Here is a 24558-nt window from a genome sequence, read left to right on the forward strand (position 1 = left end):
TTGCCTTTCCTTAATCTTTCTTCTAAGATAAGTCGTAAGGTCAGTATTGCCTCACGTGTTCCAACATTTCTACGGAATCCAAACTGATCTTCCCCGAGATCGGCTTCCACCAGTTTTTCCATTCGTCTTTAAAGAATCCGCGTTAGTATTTTGCAGCTGTGACTTATTAAACTGATAGTTCGGTAATTTTCACATATGTCAACACCAGCTTTCTTTGGGATTGGAATTATTATATTCTTCTTGAAGTCTGAAGGTATTTCGCCTGTCTCATACATCGTGCTCACGAGATGGTAGAGTTTTGTCAGGACTGGCTCTCCCAAGGCCGTCAGTAGTTCTAATGGAATGTTGTCTACTCCTGGGGCCTTCTTTCGACTCAGGTCTTTCAGTGCTCTGTCAAACTCTTCACGAAGTATCGTATCTCCCACTTCATCTTCATCTACATCCTCTTCCATTTCCATAATATTATCCTCAAGTACATCACCCTTGATAGACCCTCTATATACTCCTTCCACCTTTCTGCTTTCCCTTCTTTGCTTAGAACTGGGTTTCCATCTGAGCTCTAGATATTCATACAAGTGGCTGTCTTTTCTCCAAAGGTCTCTTTAATTTTCCTGTAGGCAGTATCTATCTTGCCCCTAGTGAGATAAGCCTCTACATCCTTACATTTGTCGTCTAGCCATCCCTGTTTAGCCATTCTGCACTTCCTGTCGATCTCATTTTTGAGACGTTTGTATTCCTTTTTGCCTGCTTCATTTACTGCATTTTTATATTTTCTCCTTTCATCAATTAAATTCAATATTTCTTCTGTTACCCAAGGATTTCTACTAGCCGTCGTCTTTTTACCTACTTGTTTCTCTGCTGCCTTCACTACTTCATCCCTCAGAGCTACCTATTCTTCTTCTACTGTATTTCTTTCCCCCATTCCTGTCAATTGTTCCATTATGCTCTCCCTGAAACTCTGTACAACCACTGGTTCTTTCAGTTTATCCAGGTCCCATCTCCTTAAATTCCCACCTTTTTGCAGTTTCTTCAGTTTTAATCTACAATTCATAACCAATAGATTGTGGTCAGAGTCTACATCCGCCCCTGGAAATGTCTTACAATTTAAATCTCTGTCTTACCATTATATAATCTATCTGATACCCTTTAGTATCTCCAGGGTTCTTCCATGTATACAACCTTCTTTCATGATTCTTGAACCAAGTGTTAGCTATGATTAAGTTGTGCTCTGTGCAAAATTCTACCAGGCGGCTTCCTCTTTCATTTCTTAGCCCCAATCCATATTCACCTACTATGTTTCCTTCTCTCCCTTTTCCTACTGACGAATTCCAGTCACCCATGACTATTAAATTTTCGACTCCCTTCACTACCTGAATAATTTCTTTTATCTCATCATACACTCCTACAATTTCTTCATCAACTGCAGAGATAGTTGGCATACGAACTTGTACTACTGTAGTAGGCATGGGCTTTGTGTCTATCTTGGCTTCAACAATGCGATCACTACGCTGTTTGTAGTAGCTTACCCGCACTTCTACTTTTCTTTATTCATTATTAAACCTACTCCTGCGTTACCCCTGTATTCACCCGACCAAAATTCTTATTCCTCCTGCCACCGAACTTCACTAAGTCCCACTATATCTAACTTTAACCTATCCATTTCCTTTTTTAAATTTTCTAACCTACCTGCCCGATTAAGGGATCTGACATTCCACCCTCCGATCCGTAGAACGCCAGTTTTCTTTCTCCGGATAACGACGTCCTCCTGAGTAGTCCCCACCTGGAGATCCGAATGGGGGACTATTTTACCTCCGGAATATTTTGCCCAAGAGGACGCCATCATCATTTAACCATACAGCAAAGCTGCATGCCCTCGGGAAAAATTACGGCTGTAGTTTCACCTTGCTTTCAGCCGTTCACAGTACCAACACAGCAAGGCCATTTTGCTTAGTGTTACAAGGCCAGATCAGTCACTCATCCAGACTGTTGCCCCTGCAACTACTGAAAAGGCTGCTGCCCCTCTTCAGGAACCACAGGTTTGTCTGGCCTCTCAACAGATATCCCTCCGTTGTGGTTGCACCTACGGTACAGCCATCTGTATCGCTAAGGGACGCAAGCCTCCCCACCCATGGCAAGGTCCATGGTTCATGGTTCCATCTTTATTACACGTAATATTTTAACAATTCCTTGTTCATATACCATTCACCCTGACAAAACTGAACTTCATAATTTAAGAAGTCTATTTGTATCCAATCAGAGTCTCAACAAATATCTGCCATTGTTATATCGAAGATTAGAAGACTAATGCAGACGTACTGAATACAATTGGATAGAAAAATTTGTGGCACAACCTGACTGCAAGAAGGAATGGGCTGACGGGACACATTCTGACACATCACAGGATCACCGATTTAGTGCTGGAGGGACGTTTGGGGTGTAAAAGTCGTAGAAGGGGACCAAGAGATGAATACAGTACCGGTTAGCAAATTCAGAGGTATGTAAGTTGCAGCTTCTGTAACGCAGCATGGGTTTAAAACTAATGGTACAAACTGCATAGTCCACACTAAATAAATGTTTTGAACTTGCCATCTTTATTACACATAATGTTTTAACAATTCCTTGGTCATGCACCATTATAAATGACAGAGCTGAAGTTCATAATTTAATAAGTCCACCTGCATCTAGTCTCAGTCGTAACAAATATTTGTCATCGTTATAACGAAGATTAGATGGGTCTTCGGACCAAAGACTACAACCACAGACCACATATCACTGTCTTCGGCTGCCTTAGATTGACATTTGGTAATGAGTTTGATGGCAGAGAGTCCGACCTACTAGTGATGGTATTCATAAGTTGGATAAAACAAAAACCATATCAACAAAAATAAAGGTAATGTTTGTAGACGGAATGGTTTAGTTCAAAGCGGGGAGAAATTTCATTATAATGCAGCTGCAGACTGTCCTGCTGAAATACGGTATAACAATTAGGGGAATTATTCTAAAACATCACTAAATTATCGGTTATTCCTTAGACAGCCTTCAAAATTTGACAGTTAACATGTTTTGTATCAGTGGTGTCCCACTGCACGTCTCAGTAAGCTGCTAGACTGTTTATCAATTGAAGACATAAAGTCTGAAAATGAGTCCATAATCATATTCTGGAACTTCATTTTACAGGTCCATCTTGACCACACAAACTTTTACGCTGCGCTATTGCAGGCTTCAGCTACTACCGTCTTCAGATCTGTTACAAACAAATACAGGGAGTAACCAACTAAGTTCAGTTTCCTGACGCTAAATCTATAAGAAGCCTGGTGCTACATAAGAAAGATAAAATGTGTTTACATGATTAACAGCCTTGTATACCAGCCATACATACCATAAAATATTCTGATGTATCAACGTCAAACTAAACATGTAGATACATAGTAAGTGCTGGGGATGATCAGAATAGTGAAGTGTAACAGTCTGTGTGATCAAGACGGACGTGTAAAATAAACTACTAGACAGTAATCACCACAGTGAAAATTAACGAGTATGGTCACATTGTTGTAGATCAGACTGTAATGTCACTAGCCCAAGAACACAGTAGCTTGTATATCAGGCATAGTAGTGACAGCAGTCACAGTTCTATTGCAGTTCAAGACGTTTATGTTTCTGAACAGCATATGTCAACACATCACCATACATATCACTAGTCCATCTGCAAGCAGACGGCATCTGTCGATGTAGGCTGCTCCATATCAGTTGGATACTCCAGTGTTGAGCAAAAAATTTGGTCGCACTTTACTGTCCACTACGACCCTGTGGACAAGAAGGCGGTTATCCCATACTGTGATTACTATGGGTGCTGCAGCTGCAACAGTGGATGTGCACAACACAGCTCTAATGATTGGACATATGCGCCATTGTCATAGCTGTGAATGTAGTGCAATTTTTCAGCACTTTCTCAAGCCTTGTGTTTTCTCTTTTGATGGCAAATGAAACTGAGGTGGTAGCAGAGCTGTAAGTGGGCGAGTGGGCTTCTATTCATTACAAAGGTACATTAAGACGAAGAAATGTAATTTTTCCCACAGTGTAATTTTTTCCCTTAAAAAAATATACATGTTACTGTTAATCTCTAAACTGAACGGCTGAATTTGCTTTGCAGCCACGATAGGTGCAACATGACTGCGTTCCCAGTTACAGCATTAATTAATGGGTTAAATATTTATAGTGTGCTTCTGGCTGTTCTAGTGAGTTGCTACTTTTTCATGTTTTAATATACAACTAATAAAAGTCTGTAATGAAATAATCATTACAAATTTAATCAATTTCAGTCTAGAAAACTGCAATGAACTATAAAATGTATACAGAATATGTGGATAGACTGTAAGATAAATTAATAAAATGCTCAGATAGTGTTAACATGATACAACATGAATTACAATCATTCTTTCTGAAATTGTTAAACCAAGCTAGGTATAAATTGACAACAAAGTATACATTTATTTATTTACGTAATTTTTTTACGAAATTGCATGGGTGAGAATGATTTTATATGGTGAATTATTACAGCCTTTTGTTTATCGCGCCATTCGCCACTCTTAGTGACACTGAAAGAGGTCTACAGAAAAGATGTTGCAGAATATCATCAACTGAGCATATTACTTGAGCTTATCATTTTGCATACATTGGTGTGCCATAGGTGAGCGAGAAGAGCAGGTTCGTGGTGTATTGTCTTGTGACCTGGCGTCCTTGACTTGTGTCAACAGTATTTGTGAACATGAAATATTTACAAATGTGTACGAATTTTCGATAAAACTTTGATGGTATTCTGCTTCCTGTAAGTGAAACTCAGATTAATACATATACAATCACATATATAAGATTTAATTCATCATCCGAGGACATTTATATAAATTGGAATACTGATATTGAATAATGGGCATCCTTTTGCGGCAGATGACATATCTAATTATCATCTTAGGCTCGGAGATCCCACGAATAAGTCAAGAAAAATGTCAAAACAGACTTCCATAATAATAACAACATGCTGTGTCACCAAGTGTCTAACGCATGAAGTACCAGTCATTTGCATTTCTACCTCACGGTCTAGTCTACCTACGTTTATTAGCGCTAGCTCCACCCCTTGACATATGCTATCCTGAGTCTCATGTTGCACTGCTAGCTTAGACAGCATTTTCTTAGAGTTCACTGTGTTTAGTGGTTCAAGTTTCACAGTAATCAGTCTTCTGCAGATCGGCTGTTCAATATTTATCCATTATAGGCTGTGCGTAGTGCCTGTCGTCACTTAATTTAAAACATTTCCATTTTGCATGTTAGATCCCGTATTCACTCTAGGAATCTGATTCCAGTGTTTTACAGTACTATGTTCCACGCACCTTGCTTCACTGCTGACAACCTGGATAAATACTTTGCACTACACTGCTATCACAATTATCATGTGTTCACTCACTGTGAACCTGCACAGTTAACCATTTTGCAGGAATCATTCTCCTGCCTCCTCAGTAAACACACATCTATTGTATAAATCCTCTTTAAATCTCTCACGAAATTCTAACTCGCTTCTGTCATTGAATAGTAAACATTTAATGTCAAATGAAATCAGACATTACTAAACAAATTGATTTCCGACTTAAAGCATCTTCTGCTACATACTACAGTTTCAATCTATTTTTATATTCATATGATGACTCTTTCTTGCATTGATAATTATACTTGAACATTCATATTATATATCACAATTTATCCTGTATTATATCTAAAAACCAGTAAGCAGATCACATCGAGTCATTGATGACCCTATCTAAAATAGCCAGGAATAGCACACTTCAATCCTTAATAAGACGTCTCTTCCATACATTTTATCACACCAAAAATATTTCTTAAGGTAAGTCTTCACTAAAATTCTTGCCGAACACATTTGGAGTGTATACTTTATTAATCACAGAATACACTCTCTTTAGACACATTAATAAGTAAACAAATGAGAATACATTACTCTGTTACTGTGACACAGAAGAGCTCCTAATGTAACTGCTTGCTATTAAATACGAACCATACTTGTGACCTACTGCTGAAGATCACGCCTGCCATCACCTATGTGGAATAATAGTCTTCCATTATACTGGTAAGTGTAAAGGTAAAACTACAACATAAAGGCATTTCACAAGCTTATCAATAAACAAACTGGTTCCATTACAACTAAAGTATGTGCAGCACTTACCCAGAACTCTGAATATGATACAACAATAACAGAAGTTTACTGCAACTTGTATCCAGAGGATTGAATGGGACCCATCTGTTTGGAGGGCATAGAGGCAGTAAATTTTAAAACTTTTTATTAAGAACTTTCATTCCTTTACTTCAAGTTGAGATACATTGACAGACCATCCAGTGCCTCAGCACATGCTGTTGAGCTGTTACCTTTCACACAGTCAGAATCGCTCATCAGGGAACACTTATAGTGGACTATCTCCAGTCAAAACAGCCGAAAGAGAGAGTCACGTGGTGTGACAGATGCGGTCACCAGGGCCTGAAGAGTTATGGCTTGCCTCTCTTGCTTGCCAGCCTCCAATCCACTAACAAGTTCCTCTGCAGCACTCCCACGTCAACCTCTGAATTTGGCCATAGAGGCAACCTTTCCAAGCAGTTGGTTGCTTCCCCAGGAACCTCAGTTGAACATCCTTTTATCGTGAATAAAACCTTCTAGGATTTCTCTTTAACTTTTCTGGTAGTTATTTCAAAGGACCCTATTGATCTGGACACACCATTCCATCATCCTGTACAAATTTGGTGTCATACCAGGGAGTTGATGTAAATAGTCATATATCTGATGCTGGGTGGTTGGCTGGCGGTAACAGTTATTGCGTGGACTGTAGTTGTATGTGGCTCGCATTAGCCAGCGCTGCTTAGAGCACAGACTCTGTCCCTGCCGCATGGCGCATTCTGCTGATGCTGTCAGGTGTTGTTGTCGTCACCTCGAGGGTCCAGGCTTCGACTCCAGAGTCGTTGCCACTGCCATCTCCATGCCACCAACTAATTGAGGGTCGTCACGCTGGCACCATTGCCGTTGTCTCCACATGAGTACCGCTAGCCGCTGCTTTTGCATCCTGCCGCCGGTCTGCCGGCGGATGTATTCTCCTCCTTAGCAACCAGAAGGAGTAAGGAATTCTCTCCCTGTAGGGTTTCGTTTTGATTTCTTATTTTGCTTTGATCTGTTATTGTTAACTGTTAGGTCCATTTTTTGCTGCAACCATATCTGAAAAGACACACTCTCAGACAGAAAGTCCTGTTGAGAGTGATGTTACTGGATCCTTGCAACAAAAGTTCACAAATTTATGGATATAAATGTAAAGTTAGAAGGTCAGAATGGTATATAACGAAGGCAAGCCACTCCACTGAAGGCAGAGTTAATTCTCAAGGTATTCTTGATGAAGTTAGAGGAATTTAAACTAGGTTGGCTGGTTGTGAATGGAGAGATACAAGGAAAACTGGCTTGAATTGTGGTTATTATGAGCTTACACAAAAGTTTAATTTTTCATTCTCCCAACAACTGGTGGTCGCTAAAACCACCCTGCTGTCATATTAGTGGTTTGGATACTTACGTGACAGAGCCTACCTGAGTGCGTTCAATTAAGTTAACTGTCAATGCTCCTCTTATGAATTTGAGATGGAAGCTAACAGACAGAGAAAGCTTGATTTTGAAATCATACTAGGAAATGATTTCCTATGCAGGATTCAGAGTGTGAGTGATTTCCAGTCCCTCAGTGACGGATTCGATGGAGCAATTCACCATTTTGGTAACAAAAGCACCTCACAGACATGAGGAAATCCAAAGGAGGGAGCCACTCCCCAAAATTTAGATTCACAGTGTACCTTGGTGCTAAAAGCACAAATCCCTGTAACAGTAAATGACTGTACTGCAAGAGTTTTCTTGCTGATAGTCATAATGGAACAGCCCAAAGGGACTAATTTTGTTGTTGAACCACACATCCAAAATGACGTTCTCAACGGGATATAGGTGTATGTCAAATGTGGCACGTGTAGGCCAAAAACTGTGGGGCAGAAAGTACAATTCCTAGTGTGTCTACACAATTTTTGGAGTACAAGACATGGTAATACCAGGAGCAACCATACTGCCCGGTATGCAAGAAGTAGCCGAATGTGAAGAATCCTTTTCTGAAGACAGAATTAAGAAAGGATGGAAGTTGTTATAAATCTGAAAGGTGTGCACAATCACACCACTCCTTAAGCAGCAGTTGCAAAATAAGTTGTTGCATTTGACTGACTCAAAGCAGAGTTTGCTCTATTTGGTTTTACAAGAGTATTCGTGGTTGTTTGAAGAAAGACAATACTTGCCAGCTACTGATCTTGTATACCACGAAATTCCTAGTGGAAATACAAGACTAACAGCACAGAAACCATACCGAATTCCACAGTTACAGTGTGTTGTGGAAGAAACAATACAGTAATAAGAGAATACATAAATTATTCAACCACCTGCCAGCTCCTGATCAAGTCATGTTGTAGTTGTACCGAAGAACTCAATCTGTGGCAAAAATACGTATTGTACATACAGACATTTTTTGAAAAACACGTATTGCCTATGTGTAGAAATGAGTGGATAGACAAGGTTACAACACCCAATACCTGCTCATTGCCATGTATTGACAAAAAGTTGTACAGATTAGGGAACTAAAAGTTTTGCATTTTCCTTGATATGCACTCAGGATACAATCAGATTCCATAATCCCACAGGACCAGTCAAAAATAGCTTTCGTTGCACCCTCACGTTTGTATTAATTTTTATGGATCCACCCAGCACATTCCAGGGATTTGCCAATTTGTTGTTACAAAAGGTTAAAACCCACTACCTATCTGGACTATTTAGTTGACATCAGTGTTCTCTCAAACCATTGAAGAGCATGCTGAACGATTGATAAATGTATTGATGAGGTTGCAGAATGCTAATTTAAGTCTGAAGTTGGAAACAGCTCCTTTGCAGAGTTGCAAACTCAGTATTTGGGACACATTATTAACTCTGATGGAGATTCACAGCTGATATGTCATGGATTATTACCCTGCTCCTACAAATGCAAAAGAATTACAAAGCTTCCTGAGATTAGTAAATTATTATCGTTGATTTGTAAAGGATTATGGCACCGGTAACCCAGATTGCTGAGAAAACCAGTAACTTTTTACGGACTGCAGAACGCGAAACCGCTATACTAAAAGTTAAAGAGGTATTTACAAGTTCACTTTCATTGGTATACTCCGACTCTGAAAAGCCATTTGTACTTATGTGTGATGTTTTGAACTTTTCCATAGATTGTATTCTAAGCCAAGAGCACAATCACGAAGAAAAATCTTTGTTTATGCTTGTCACCTGCTTACCAACGCTTAAATTAATTATATTAGTACGTAAAAGAGTTGTTGGCTTTGGTATTTGATGCCAGGTACTTCAAAACTTCTAACTGACCTTGCGGCTCCGCTATGGCTGTTGTATTTAAAAGACCCTGTCACTGAGTGATACACTGAGCTTTAAAATTTACTAGGTATGCTAATGAAGTGCACCATAAATCTGGGTAGTCTACATCAGAGAGTCGATGCCCTCAGCACAAAAGACTGAGTGGTGTAAGCAGATTAAGTGCTAATAGTAGAATTACAAGACTCTCAGAGAGAAGACTCCGATTTGTCAATAATGTACCACGATGCCTGATGGCAGTATATTGTACCACCAACCCTTCTTTGAAACTGGTTAGTAGTACCAAAGTCGCAGCAGACCCATATCGTCACTCACTGCCATGATAGCACCTAAGATTGCCACAGTGGCAACTGGGCTACAAAAGCCCGTTACGCTAATCACTATTGACGGCAAGACTGGCTCCATGATATAGATAAGTATACACACCCGCCCTTGTGGGTCACAGCCGATGCAGTTGTGAATCTCTTTGCATACCTTACCGAAAGCTTTCAGATCTTTTATGACATCAGATATAATGGGACCCTTCTCTCAAACATAACAGGAAAATAAGTTATTACGTCAATAACTTACCACTCTTTCCTGTATTAGTACTAGTAGCAGTTGCCAATTTGATGGGAGAAACCATGGCTAAGATACACTCCTGGAAATGGAAAAAAGAACACATTGACACCGGTGTGTCAGACCCACCATACTTGCTCCGGACACTGCGAGAGGGCTGTACAAGCAATGATCACACGCACGGCACAGCGGACACACCAGGAACCGCGGTGTTGGCCGTCGAATGGCGCTAGCTGCGCAGCATTTGTGCACCGCCGCCGTCAGTGTCAGCCAGTTTGCCGTGGCATACGGAGCTCCATCGCAGTCTTTAACACTGGTAGCATGCCGCGACAGCGTGGACGTGAACCGTATGTGCAGTTGACGGACTTTGAGCGAGGGCGTATAGTGGGCATGCGGGAGGCCGGGTGGACGTACCGCCGAATTGCTCAACACGTGGGGCGTGAGGTCTCCACAGTACATCGATGTTGTCGCCAGTGGTCGGCGGAAGGTGCACGTGCCCGTCGACCTGGGACCGGACCGCAGCGACGCACGGATGCACGCCAAGACCGTAGGATACTACGCAGTGCCGTAGGGGACCGCACCGCCACTTCCCAGCAAATTAGGGACACTGTTGCTCCTGGGGTATCGGCGAGGACCATTCGCAACCGTCTCCATGAAGCTGGGCTACGGTCCCGCACACCGTTAGGCCGTCTTCCGCTCACGCCCCAACATCGTGCAGCCCGCCTCCAGTGGTGTCGCGACAGGCGTGAATGGAGGGACGAATGGAGACGTGTCGTCTTCAGCGATGAGAGTCGCTTCTGCCTTGGTGCCAATGATGGTCGTATGCGTGTTTGGCGCCGTGCAGGTGAGCGCCACAATCAGGACTGCATACGACCGAGGCACACAGGGCCAACACCCGGCATCATGGTGTGGGGAGCGATCTCCTACACTGGCCGTACACCACTGGTGATCGTCGAGGGGACACTGAATAGTGCACGGTACATCCAAACCGTCATCGAACCCATCGTTCTACCATTCCTAGACCGGCAAGGGAACTTGCTGTTCCAACAGGACAAATCACGTCCGCATGTATCCCGTGCCACCCAACGTGCTCTAGAAGGTGTAAGTCAACTACCCTGGCCAGCAAGATCTCCGGATCTGTCCCCCATTGAGCATGTTTGGGACTGGATGAAGCGTCGTCTCACGCGGTCTGCACGTCCAGCACGAACGCTGGTCCAACTGAGGCGCCAGGTGGAAATGGCATGGCAAGCCGTTCCACAGGACTACATCCAGCATCTCTACGATCGTCTCCATGGGAGAATAGCAGCTTGCATTGCTGCGAAAGGTGGATATACACTGTACTAGTGCCGACATTGTGCATGCTCTGTTGCCTGTGTCTATGTGCCTGTGGTTCTGTCAGTGTGATCATGTGATATATCTGATCCCAGGAATGTGTCAATAAAGTTTCCCCTTCCTGGGACAATGAATTCACGGTGTTCTTATTTCAATTTCCAGGAGTGTATTTGTAAACAACTGTATACCACCATTTGGAAGTCCTGATGCCATCTTAATTGATCGGGGAACACATTTTATGTACTCATTACGTGTATAAGTGTGTAAACTACTTATATTTAAAAGTGGAAGACTACTCCCTTCCACACCAAATCTAATAGCCATATTGGATGAGTCCATAAACTCATCGCTCGAATGTTTATAATGTGAATAAAGCACACTCAGGTTAGGGTAGATATACTCCTTACGTCCAATCAGGTTATAGTAGCGCAAATAATGAGGCAAATAGACGCACCTCCAAGGAGGTGATTTATAGTCAGCCTATGAAGTCACCTGTTGAGATAGACAAGTTACCTTCCAGTAGTAGATTCAAAGGAAGTTAGAAGCTTGTCACATCAACTTAAATATTTTTGGAAACAAGTACGGTGAAATAACATTAGAGCCATAACTAGGCAAATTCAGAGAGAAAATAAAGAAGTAAAATTATCTCCTTACCAGTTGGTAAGCAATTACAAAAGGAAAGACAAAGAAATTCTGCTCCCCTTATGAATGACCATAGCAAATTAAACAGTTAACCTCTCCTGTTAATGCAGAGCTACAGGTAGCGGAACACTCCATGGTAGTTAACTTTGACAGGCTATAGCCTTGTCAGTGAATGTTGTGCCACCCCCGCCTGCTGTGCTGATGGGGCCACCCTCAGAAGAACTGCTTGTTATTATAGCAGCACTGAAGAACAAGATGCTACCCCCTGTGTCACGAGGAGGTAGATACGCTCGACGTTCTAGGTATCCTTATGTGCTTCGATCACGAGATTAAATGTTGGGCTGCCTGAGCCTTTGCTTGGCTACCCTTTCTTTTTGCAAAAATGAGACAATGTGACTACAAAAACAGTTTTATGTTGCCATACTGTGCTATTATGCTCCTTGTATCATGTGGACTGCCTAAGATTTAGCCTTTATGGAATGTTCTTTGGTATTTGTACACGCTGAGGAAATAAAAGTAGGGACTAACCCATTAACCAATGTTAGTGACAATAGACAGATGTGAAAATTACCGAACTATCAGTTTAATAAAATACTAACACGAATTCTTTACAGACGAATGGAAAAACTGGTGGAAGCCGACCTCGAGGAAGATCAGTTTGGATTCCGTAGAAATGTTGGAACACGTGAGGCAATACTGATCCTACGACTTATCTTAGAAAATAGATTAAGGAAAGGCAAACCTACGTTTCTAGCATTTGTAGACTTAGAGAAAGCTTTTGACAAGGTTCGCAGGAGAGCTTCTGTAAAGTTTGGAAGGTAGGAGACGAGGTACTGGCAGAAGTAGGGCTGTGAGGACGGGGCGTGAGTCGTGCTTGGGTAGGTCAGATGGCAGAGCACTTGCCCGCGAAAGGCAAAGGTCCCGAGTTCGAGTCTCAGTCCGGCACACAGTTTTAATCTGCCAGGAAGTTTCATATCAGCGCACACTCCGCTGCAGAGAGTAAAACTCATTCTGGAAGCTTTTGACAATGTTGACTGGAATACCCTCTTTCAAATTCTGAAGGTGGCAGGGGTAAAATACAGGGAGCGAAAGGCTATTTACAGTTTTTACAGAAGCGAGATGACAGTTACAAGAGTAGAAGGGCATGAAGGGGAAGCAGTGGTTGGGAAGGGAGTGAGACAGGGTTGTATCCTATCCCAGATGTTATTCAATCTGTATATTGAGCAAGCAGTAAAGGAAACAAAAGAAAAATTCGGAATAGGAATTAAACTCCATGGAGAAGAAATAAAAACTTTGAGGTTCGCCGATGACATTGTAATTCTGTCAGAGACAGCAAAGGACTTGGAAGAGCAGCTGAACGGAATGGACAGTATCTTGAAAGGAGGATATAAGATGAACATCAGCAAAAGCAAAACGAGAATAATGGCATGTAGTCGAATTAAATCGGGTGATGCTGTGGGAATTAGATTAGGAAATGAGACGCTTAAAGTAGTAAATGAGTTTTGCTATTTGGGGAGCAAAATAACTGATGATGGTCGAAGTAGAGAGGATATAAAATATAGACTGGCAATGGCGAGGAAAGCGTTTCTGAAGAAGAGAAATTTGTTAACATCGAGTATAGATTTAAGTGTCAGGAAGTGGTTTCTGAAAGTATTTGTATGGAGTGTAGCCATGTATGGAAGTGAAACGTGAACGATAAATAGTTTAGATAAGAAGAGAATAGAAGCTTTCGAAATGTGGTGCTACAGAAGAATGTTGATGATTAGATGGGGAGATCACATAACTAATGAGGACTTGTTGAATAGACTTTGAGAGAAAAGAAATTTGTGGCACAACTTCACTAGAAGAAGGAATCGGTTGGTAGGAGATATTCTGAGGCATCACAGGGTCACTAATTTAGTATTGGAGGGCATCGTGGTGGGTACAAGTCTAAGAGGGAGACCAAGAGATGAATACACTAAACAGATTCAGAAGGATGTAGGTTGCACAAGGTACTGGGAGATGAAGAAGCTTGCACAGGATAGAGTGGCACGGAGAGCTGCATCAAACCAGTCTCTGGACTGAAGACCACAACAACATCATCTTCCTCCTTTATGGTGCCATCATTTTTGAAACAATTAGTTAGAAAATCTGGGACGCTATAGAGCCTGTAATAGAACGAATTTATGTGTGTTTCCTGTTAGTGCGTATTGGTACTTTCCTGGATTAAGACACCGTCTTGTAACTTTTGTTTTGCCTATAATACCCCTTAATACCCCTCCTGTGCACCTATATAGCATGTCGAATGCATTTTCTTCTAATGTAATGTAACCTGCCCATGTGCTAAGGTTACAAAGGAATGGTCCAATCCGAGGTATCGAAACTCACCCTGGAGTTTTTTACGCAGAAAGAATGTAGCGAAAGAAATAGATTGTCAAAATTTTAGCTGCTGCTGAGACACACTGGAAGTACTTTTTAAACGTTATTCAAATTAGCCGTTTTTGTTGCACGAAGAACCGCTTACAACAGTTGTTTTTTAGCCCCTACCGTCAGCGCGCGGTCGGCCGTAGCGAGCGAACGTATCGCCGTGCAATGCAAATTTGCAGGGTGTTTGAAGTACCTGAAGCTTGCACAGGACAGAGTAGCATGGAGAGCTGCATCAAACCAGTCTCAGGACTGAAGACCACAACAACAACATTGAAGTACCTAAATTTTTTGAATAAGACGCAGTTCATATCGACAGCTAAGCTGTCGCAGACGTAGTTCTTAAAAAGGTGAATAGCAGAATAAAATAAATCAAGGCAGTGTTCGATGTTTCAGAGGTTCCATGCCCTCTTTTGCATGTCGCCTCTCATTTTCATCAGTTTTATTAATGTTTTATGTCATTGCACGGTGGTAACAGACCGAATAAGGTTATTCTAATAAGAGTATTTGTACCGAGAGCTCAAAGTACTTTTCACTTGATTGCTATGCATGTTGGGAACTGTATGTGGTCTTGTTTTTAGTTTCCTGTTACTTCCCTGGGTGGCCTGTTGCAAGGCGGGCACCGGAGGATGCGGCATACTGCGTTTCCGGGGGGAGGGGTTTGGAGGCTGCACTTCTGTGAATACCGTACTAAGAGGGTCGTACATCAATGCGCTTGAGCGCCTGGAGGAACGACTGACGTCGGTCGAGTTTCGCCTATTGTATGCAGGGCAAAACCACCGGCGAGCCGTCTGAATGTCGCCGCAGTTTATGTGTTTAACATTCCTTCACGTCTGGAATGAAGACTGCTGCAGTCAACTCACTGCATTGTCCTCATGATTCTGAGAATACCTGTGGACCATGCCCTGCTGGGCGCGACTGTCTGGCGCTGGTTAGCCGGTGGTCTAGGCATGTTGGTTTCGTAGCCGGTCAAACGGTGAGTTCAGTGCCCTCAGGTGAATAGCAGAGGCATGATTGGTCAACTTAAACTGAGACCAGTTGACGTCATAAACCCCTACTCGAAATTGGAGGGAACGGTCGCTACCGGTGCAAATGATGTTCTGAGACAGTGTGGCGGAATTTTGGAATCAGCACTGAATGCTGATTCGCAGTTTTCGGGGGTAATGGGGAGTTGAGTAACGTTCGCTTCGCTCTTGTGTTGCGTGGGCGCAATGCAGCCGGGATCTGATCTTCATCGGAGTCGCACGGTCTTGCAGCTTAGTCGCACTTTTTCGGCGGAACATAGAATTCTCGGACAGCCTTCGAGGCCAGGGGTTGAAGCAGAGTTGCTGCACGGCGCCTACATAATCAGAACGCTGCCCACCGACGACCTGCTGCAGGTATCAGGACTGCTAAAGTATTTTGCGGCTCCGGCATTGTAGGACCCATCAATTTTATACTGAAGTCCTCAGCAGCACGCGCGCTCGGTTTGCTAGAAGGCCACCTTGCTTGTTTCTCCATGTGATCCCATTTGAGCTTCCACTACTAATCGCGATACTGCAATATAGTTGGGGGAGTAATATTTGATTCATTAGGACTTCCAGTCATTATCATCAACTTATTTCATCACAAATAGTAGGAGCCCCTTGTTCTCAAGCCAAGTCTTATTTCATAATAGTTCAGTATGACCTACCATTTAGCCTATAGTTTGTATTGACAATCAAGTACCTTTGTGTTCTGATTTATAATAAATGACATTGTAATATTTCATCTGCATATCATTTAATAGATAGATGTAGAATTCCATTTCCTGTCATTTATTATGATAAAGTTCCGTTTTTCTTTACTGAGTAGATAATGATTTTTATTAAATTATTGTTAGCATGCACTACTTATTTTACCAATTGGCAGGGTCCACCATCAAGTCCTTTCGTTACCGTTGTGCATATAATCAATTAGGTGGTAGGTAAGCAGGGGGCGAGTGCACGTCCAATTCTCATGCAAAATTCGCCAAAATTAAAGAGGTACAAACTCTTCTCCACCCCAGCACTTCGCATGTTACATTACAGACGACTTCCATCAATCGGGACTTTAATCTCTTGAAATGAAATATCCTCACTTCATTTCATAGCAATTTCTATAGCACAGTTCTTAGGATAATTTTTGAATAATGTATATTTTATTAACAATGAAATAGTTTCTTCCTTACCCACTGTAGTGGTCACAAAGAGAAGTAGAATTGCAATAACAAAAACAAACATTTTCCTTACACCTTGCAAACCTGACGAAAGAAAAGTTAATGCTTTCAGGCACTTCACAGTAATTACTAGTTTTATTTAGACAGTATTTCGGAGGAGTAAGAAATGGTCCTGGTCATTGCTCTTCTTATTTTGTTGCACACTAAACATGCTTGAAGCAATTCGTAAAATGTGCCAATGCAGACTGATAATGCGCAAATGACTGAAATTTAAGTAAGCTATTCTCCTGATAAACCTCAAATGACATGGAGCTATAGCAAAATAATATTGTCCAACTGTTTCCTTAAAATTACTTTCCACAGTCTAAAATTTCTTTATCAAGATTCACATCGTTGGTTCTAGGTGGAATCTGAATTATATCAACAGTCTTTTCGTTGTCATCCTCAATTTTAGAGGTGTCATTATGTCTAGACCAAGAGTTCCAAAAAAAGTAATGAATTAATTTCTGCAGCTAGTTAGAAACCGTTACCCGTTTTTCCAGATTTTGATAGGTCGATTATAAGATGTTTACCTCTAGATAGCAACTCGTAATTATTATGGATATTAAGTGAATTGCAAATTTGAGAGAGAAACTATCAATGGAAATTAAAATTTACTTTACAAATTACGATCTGTTTACAGCTGCGCCGTCAACCATGACTATGTGCCCGCCAAGTTGCGCGTGGACAGCCTGTTACAGCTTCAATAGGGGTGTACAATTCTCCACCCGCCAATATAAAAAAATTCAGAGTATTGTTGGATCATTGCCTTGTTAGCGCCAAATCAGTTAGCGTAATTTTCAATCAAGTATGTGGTAATCGTTATTTCATATATTACTTATTTCTGTATAAGCCAGTGTTACCGGAAATTGAACCCTACCACATATCATCCCGGATTACAAAGGCCATTATTAGTAAAGACTGATAAATGTTAGTATAGGACTAGTGCGAATGGCTTCCAGTGTGACATCATCAATCCCTCTTTTAAATTATCTGCACAGTTGGCATACCATTTCAACGTGAGTTTGATACCATTTATACTGAATTACCTGACTTTCCTTTAGACATGTAGTGGCTGATCAGAGGAATCAAGGGAGGCCGAGTCTCCTCATTTTTTCTATAGTAGTAGTAGCCGCAGCAATAATTATTTTTTACAATAATCCTGTATGTACTTTTGTCAGTAAGTGCGAAAGATGTTAACTTGTGTCATTCAGTCCAAACCGCCATCACCAGATAGGAAGTCAAACTGCGAAAGCTTAACACTAACCTAAGGCAGAGAGTTTGAAGCATATGGCGAGGAGGCCAGACACATGCCAGGCCGCCTGTAAACGCTCGGTTGCCGTGGTAACCATGCGACAGTCCTAGGAACAGAATAGAGGTACAGGCTGTCGAAGACGTGAGCCACCACCATAAAGGAGGGCAGTGGTTGTGGTGCCACCTCTCTGGGTTTCTCTTACTTGTCCAGTGAATATGGTTGAAGTCTGGACTTGTACCAGTACTGATGTAACACTTTCGAGTGAGGGCATCATTGCTTCTTTGCAGGAGTTTTGATTTTGAAGGAGATGCTAAACTGAACAACATTAAATTAAGTTCAAAATACGTGCATTCCAAAGTTCGTGGTATGAACAGCACAAGTGGGTATGTTCTAGTCCTACAAAAGGAGAATTATTCTGCTGGACATATTTGCTCTTAAGCAAGAGAGAGCCTGTGTGGTCCGCTGAGGGTTTCGACGAATCTGTTTAAAGGTTTAGCACCACATGCTTCTTCTAAAGATCATCTAAGTAGTTTTATTTCACTATCAAAACAAGAGTTTCGTATTTCACAGCACCTTATGAGCACAAACTGATGAAGATCAAACACAACAATGAAGTGAAAGCTAACAGAGACGTCATGAAAATTCTAATGGACGTCACAAACTTTTCTGTAAGCAGGAACTATCTTTCAGAGGTCATAATAGGCCAGAAGATTCCCTGAATCTCAGTAATTTTAGAGCCATTTTTAAATTTGTGCTAAACAGAAACAAAGATTTGACAGAACATTGGAAGAAAATGGGCTATTTCAAGGGGTTTTCGAAATTTATACAGGACGAACTGATTGAATTAGAGATGGGATATTAGCGAATATATGCGAGTAGATTCAAGTTTGGAAAAAACCTCATTTTACGCCTGCATTATGAATGAAGCTACAGACGTTTCAGACAAGTCACAACGCTTTATTATTGTGAGTCTAGTGGACTCCAACGCCGACATACAAGAACGTTTTCTTGGTTTTTAGTATGTTAGCGAAGCTAGAACAGCTGCTGTTTTATTCACTGTCCTCACTGTTTCGAAATTATGATATGAAGAACAAACTAGTGGCCCAACCTATGACGGCACTTCCGTCCTGGTAGAAGAATTAAATGGCCTGCAACCTAAGATCCGTCAAATTGCATCTCCCCCCCCCCCCTCCCTCCCGAAGCTGTTTTTACTCACTGTTTTGTACATCGTTTCAATTTATTTTTACAGATGAGATGTTCTTGTATTAAACCAGTAAGGATATTTTTCTCCACGCTTCAGAGTATTTCTGCTTTATTCGACCGGTCTCACAAATGCACAGGAATTCTCGACAGTATGTTGGTAAGCGCGTTCCTTCGAAAAGTGAAATGAGATGGAACTATAACGCCAAAATAATATGTCATTCACGAAAACCGTCCGGGTCTAACTGAGGTTTAAAATGAAATAATTGAAAATCCAGACTCTAGCGTAACGACAGGAGAGGCCTGTGGTTTCAAATGTAACCTCCTAGTCTTTGTCTCTTTTTCCCTCAGATTTTAAAGCGTTTTTTTAACATTATTCAGAAAAAAACAGTGATTCAAATTTTTGCAACAATGCTGTTTCAAATAGCATAGCTTACACGAAAAACTTAAGAAACGAAGATAAATTTATCGACTTTTTAAATTCCACGAAACGTTCGCCCATTTCACAAGCTGAAGCTTCCATCATGAACATATCTGAAATGATAAATCCATTGATGTCAAAATACGAGGTGCTTCCAGAAAGGAAGTTTCCCTTTTTTTTCTTTTTTGACAAAGACAACATACGAGTAGTTGCATGAAAAACTTTATTGGGAAAAGGTACAACAACGTTTGAGCTATTTTTCGACATAGTCAACAACAGAATTGAGACATTTGTCATATCGTAGGATCAACTTTTGTATTCCTGAGTAGTAGAAGTCTCCAAACTGTGAATGGAACCAGTGTGTGGCACTCATCTACAGCACTTCGTCATTGTCAAAACGCTGGCCGGAGGACAGGAATTTCTTGAGGTGCAAGAAAAAATGGATTTTGCAGGGAGCAAGACCAGGACTACATGCTGGATGATCAAACAGCTCCTAGCCGAACTTCTGCAAAACAGTTGCTGTGCGTCGAACCGTACAAGGACGAGCATCGTTGAGCAGCAGCACGACACTGTAGTAAGCATTCCAAGCCTTTTGTTCTGAATGGCACATCGCAGTTTCCGCGTTGTATCACAGTAACGGTCGTTGTTCACTGTTTCACCTCTGTGCAGGAAATCAATGAGGAGAATGCTCTTCCTGTCCCAAAACACTCCACAACGCTTTCTGCACCGACCAGTCTGTTTGAATTTCGTCTTGATTGGAGATCCACTGTGACGCTAATGGCATTGACGGCTGCTTGGTTTGTGGGGTCAAGTGATAAATCCACGTCTCATTCTCCATGACGATCCAGTCAAGGAACTCGTCGCCGTCATGATACCGCTACAGAAATGTCAGTGTTGCTTAAAAGCGTTGCATTTTGCGCTCGGGTGCCAAGATTTTTCGGCACCCACCTGCCACACAAATTCTCGAACAGCAGGTGCTTAGTGGCAATGTCACGCAACAAGGATCGCGATATCTGCGGAAAATGGCTGCTGAGCTTCGTAATCGTGAAGCAACGGTTCTGCAGGATGCGCTGCCGCACGAGCTCAACCAGGCGGTCATTGATCATCTTCCTCGTCGACACTTGGACGATCTTCGGGCAAAAGCTTACACCAGCGACACATCATCTGTTTGCTCGTGATGTTCTGTCCGTAGACCTAACAGAGCTGACGATGAATTTCGATGAGCGCTGCGCTTTGCGCATTAAGGAACCTTATCACTGACCGAACCTCGCAGGTGGGGGGAAAACGAATAAGAGACTCCATTTCGCTCCACTGCTGCAGTCGTACTGGCTCCAAGTGGGACCTGTCCGACCAGCGTGTGATTGTCACGTCATAGATATGTTGCGCACGAGCAGTTTCCCGACTAAAAACGTCTACTCTACAGGAAACTACATCGGGAAACATACTTTCTGGATGCGCCTCTTACAAACAGATATACTTCTAGGTACTGGATAATACACTCCTGGAAATGGAAAAAAGAACACATTGACACCGGTGTGTCAGACCCACCATACTTGCTCCGGACACTTCGAGAGGGCTGTACAAGCAATGATCACACGCACGGCACAGCGGACACACCAGGAACCGCGGTGTTGGCCGTCGAATGGCGCTACCTGCGCAGCATTTGTGCACCGCCGCCGTCAGTGTCAGCCAGTTTGCCGTGGCATACGGAGCTCCATCGCAGTCTTTAACACTGGTAGCATGCCGCGACAGCGTGGACGTGAACCGTATGTGCAGTTGACGGACTTCAAGCGAGGGCGCATAGTGGGCATGCGGGAGGCCGGGTGGACGTACCTCCGAATAGCTCAACACGTGGGGCGTGAGGTCTCCACAGTACATCGATGTTGTCGCCAGTGGTCGGTGGAAGGTGCACGTGCCCGTCGACCTGGGACCGGACTGCAGCGACGCACGGATGCACGCCAAGACCGTAGGATCCTACGCAGTGCCGTAGGGGACCGCACCGCCACTTCCCAGCAAATTAGGGACACTGTTGCTCCTGGGGTATCGGCGAGGACCATTCGCAACCGTCTCCATGAAGCTGGGCTACGGTCCCGCACACCGTTAGGCCGTCTTCCGCTCACGCCCCAACATCGTGCAGCCCGCCTCCAGTGGTGTCGCGACAGGCGTGAATGGAGGGACGAATGGAGACGTGTCGTCTTCAGCGATGAGAGTCGCTTCTGCCTTGGTGCCAATGATGGTCGTATGCGTGTTTGGCGCCGTGCAGGTGAGCGCCACAATCAGGACTGCATACGACCGAGGCACACAGGGCCAACACCCGGCATCATGGTGTGGGGAGCGATCTCCTACACTGGCCGTACACCACTGGTGATCGTCAGGGGACACTGAATAGTGCACGGTACATCCAAACCGTCATCGAACCCATCGTTCTACCATTCCTAGACCGGCAAGGGAACTTGCTGTTCCAACAGGACAATGCACGTCCGCATGTATCCCGTGCCACCCAACGTGCTCTAGAAGGTGTAAGTCAACTACCCTGGCCAGCAAGATCTCCGGATCTGTCCCCCATTGAGCATGTTTGGGACTGGATGAAGCGTCGTCTCACGCGGTCTGCACGTCCAGCACGAACGCTGGTCCAACTGAGGCGCCAGGTGGAAATGGCATGGCAAGCCGTTCCACAGGACTACATCCAGCATCTCTACGATCGTCTCCATGGGAGGATAGCAGCCTGCATTGCTGCGAAAGGTGGATATACACTGTACTAGTGCCGACATTGTGCATGCTCTGTTGCCTGTGTCTACGTGCCTGTGGTTCTGTCAGTGTGATCATGTGATGTATCTGACCCCAGGAATGTGTCAATAAAGTTTCCCCTTCCTGGGACAATGAATTCACGGTGTTCTTATTTCAGTTTCCAGGAGTGTATTTTAACACATCTGGAAACAAGATTTTCACGTTGTGGTAAACGACTCTTCCTTAAATCAGGCGACACCACTCAGTTCGTCAGTTATGGTCAGCATTTTCCTGTGTTCCTGTCCCTATTTGAACCGAAGTGAACGTCTGTTAATGGAGCCATTAGGCTTTGTATCACTGACTTTGTACCTAAAGGACAGGGGTTAGTTACAAACGTAACTGGCAAGGGCTAGCTCAAGTCTAAATGCCCATCAGCCCTAATACCCCAACTTACAGTGGCAGCGAACAGAACTAGTTTAAAGATTACTCATTACTAACTTTGTTCCATCACTTGCGAAAGTGACGTTATCTGAAACGAACAAAAATGAGAAAAAGGGAGAAAAGAGAAATACCCCTGTCATATTAAACACCTTTCGTATGTAAACACTGCCCTCGGACCTCTTTCTAATACCCACTGAACAGAGTGTTACATTTCTGGAGACCTTTCCTGGGGTGGCACTAACGTGGCGCAAACCACCAGCTTCAAGGCCATCACACCATGTCTACGCCGTGCAGCCAAACTGGCCACCATAGCCGTGCGACCTTCACCCTGTACGCTACAGTCTGTCCACTGCCACCGTTCACCACACTTGATGGTCGCCCAGGTCATACGATAAATGTTATGAGTGAAGAAAAAAGAATGTATGGGGCCCACCTGTGGTTGGGAGGGGTTGGGACAGTAAATCCTAAAACCTCTTGTTATTGAGAACATCCATTCCTTTACTTCAGGTTGAGACTCTCCATTCCTTTACTTCAAGTTGAGACGCTGTAAAGACTATTCACAGCCCACTCACCGCTTCAGCACGTGATACTGACCTGTTGCTATTCACAGAGTCACGACTGCTGATCAAGGGGACATTTACAATTACAGTGGACTTCGCGCACCATCCCTAGCCAATAAGTGCCTGAGAGAGAATCATGTGGTGCGACAGACATGGGTAGCTGTGGAACGAAGCTTGACGGCATCCTACTCTTACTCTGCAGCCTCTGACCTACTAACACAGTCCTCTCCAGCATTCCCATGCCATCCTCGGGATTTTGGCAGTAGTGGCCACCTGTCCAACCAGTTCATCATTTCCTCAGGTGCTCCAATATTGTGCATCCTTTTGTCTTGAACAAAACCCTCCAGGGGTTTTCTTTAAAGTTTCAGGTGGTTACACTGATCAAGAACATTATGACCACCTACATAGTAGACGGTATGTCCACCTTTGGCACGGATAACAGTGGCGACGCGTCGTGGTATGGACGCAGAGAGATCATGGTCGGTCACTACATCTACACACACAAATCGCCTAATTCCCGTTAATTCCGGGGAGGGGACAAATGAGCGCTGACGCCACATTCAGTCACATCCCAGATGTGTTCGATCTGGTTCAGACCTACTATCGATATACACTCGTCCAGGCGATAGCAGTGTCATCTGGCGAGGGACGACTGCTAGTCAGACACACATGGTACATGTAGTATCAGTAAGAGTGCTCTCCGTGTGTAGAATGGGAAAGGCATGCAATCTATCTGACTTCGACCGAGGGCAGATTGTGATGGCCCAGAGGCTCGGCACCAGTATTTCGGAAACTGCATGACTTGTCGGGTGTTTGAGGAATGCTGTGGTGCGTGTCTTCAACACGTGACGAAACCAAGGTGAAACCACGTCCAGACGTCGTGGGGTTGGACGGACGCACCTCATTACAGACATCGGACGTCGTAAGCTGAGCAGACTGGTAAAATAGGACACGCGGCGAACTGTGGCGGAACTAACATCAGACTTTAATGCTGCGCATAGTACAAGTGTTTCTGAACACACAGTGCACCGAACACTCCTAACAATGTGCCTCCGCAGTCGACGATCCATGCATCTACCAGTGTTAACTCCACGACGTCGGCAACTACGGCTCAAATGGGCACGTGACCATCGGATCTGGACGTTAGCGCAGTGGCACAGCGTTTCATGGTCTGATGAAAACCCGATACCTTCTTCATCATGCCGATGGGAGAGCGCGAATCCGCCATCTTCCAGGGGAACAGTTCCTTGACACCTACACTGCAGGACAGAGACAAGCTGGCGGCGGCTCCATTATCCTAGTGGAGCTCGTGCA

This window comes from Schistocerca cancellata, chromosome 6, assembly GCF_023864275.1.
Source record: "Schistocerca cancellata isolate TAMUIC-IGC-003103 chromosome 6, iqSchCanc2.1, whole genome shotgun sequence".
Taxonomy (NCBI): domain Eukaryota; kingdom Metazoa; phylum Arthropoda; class Insecta; order Orthoptera; family Acrididae; genus Schistocerca; species Schistocerca cancellata.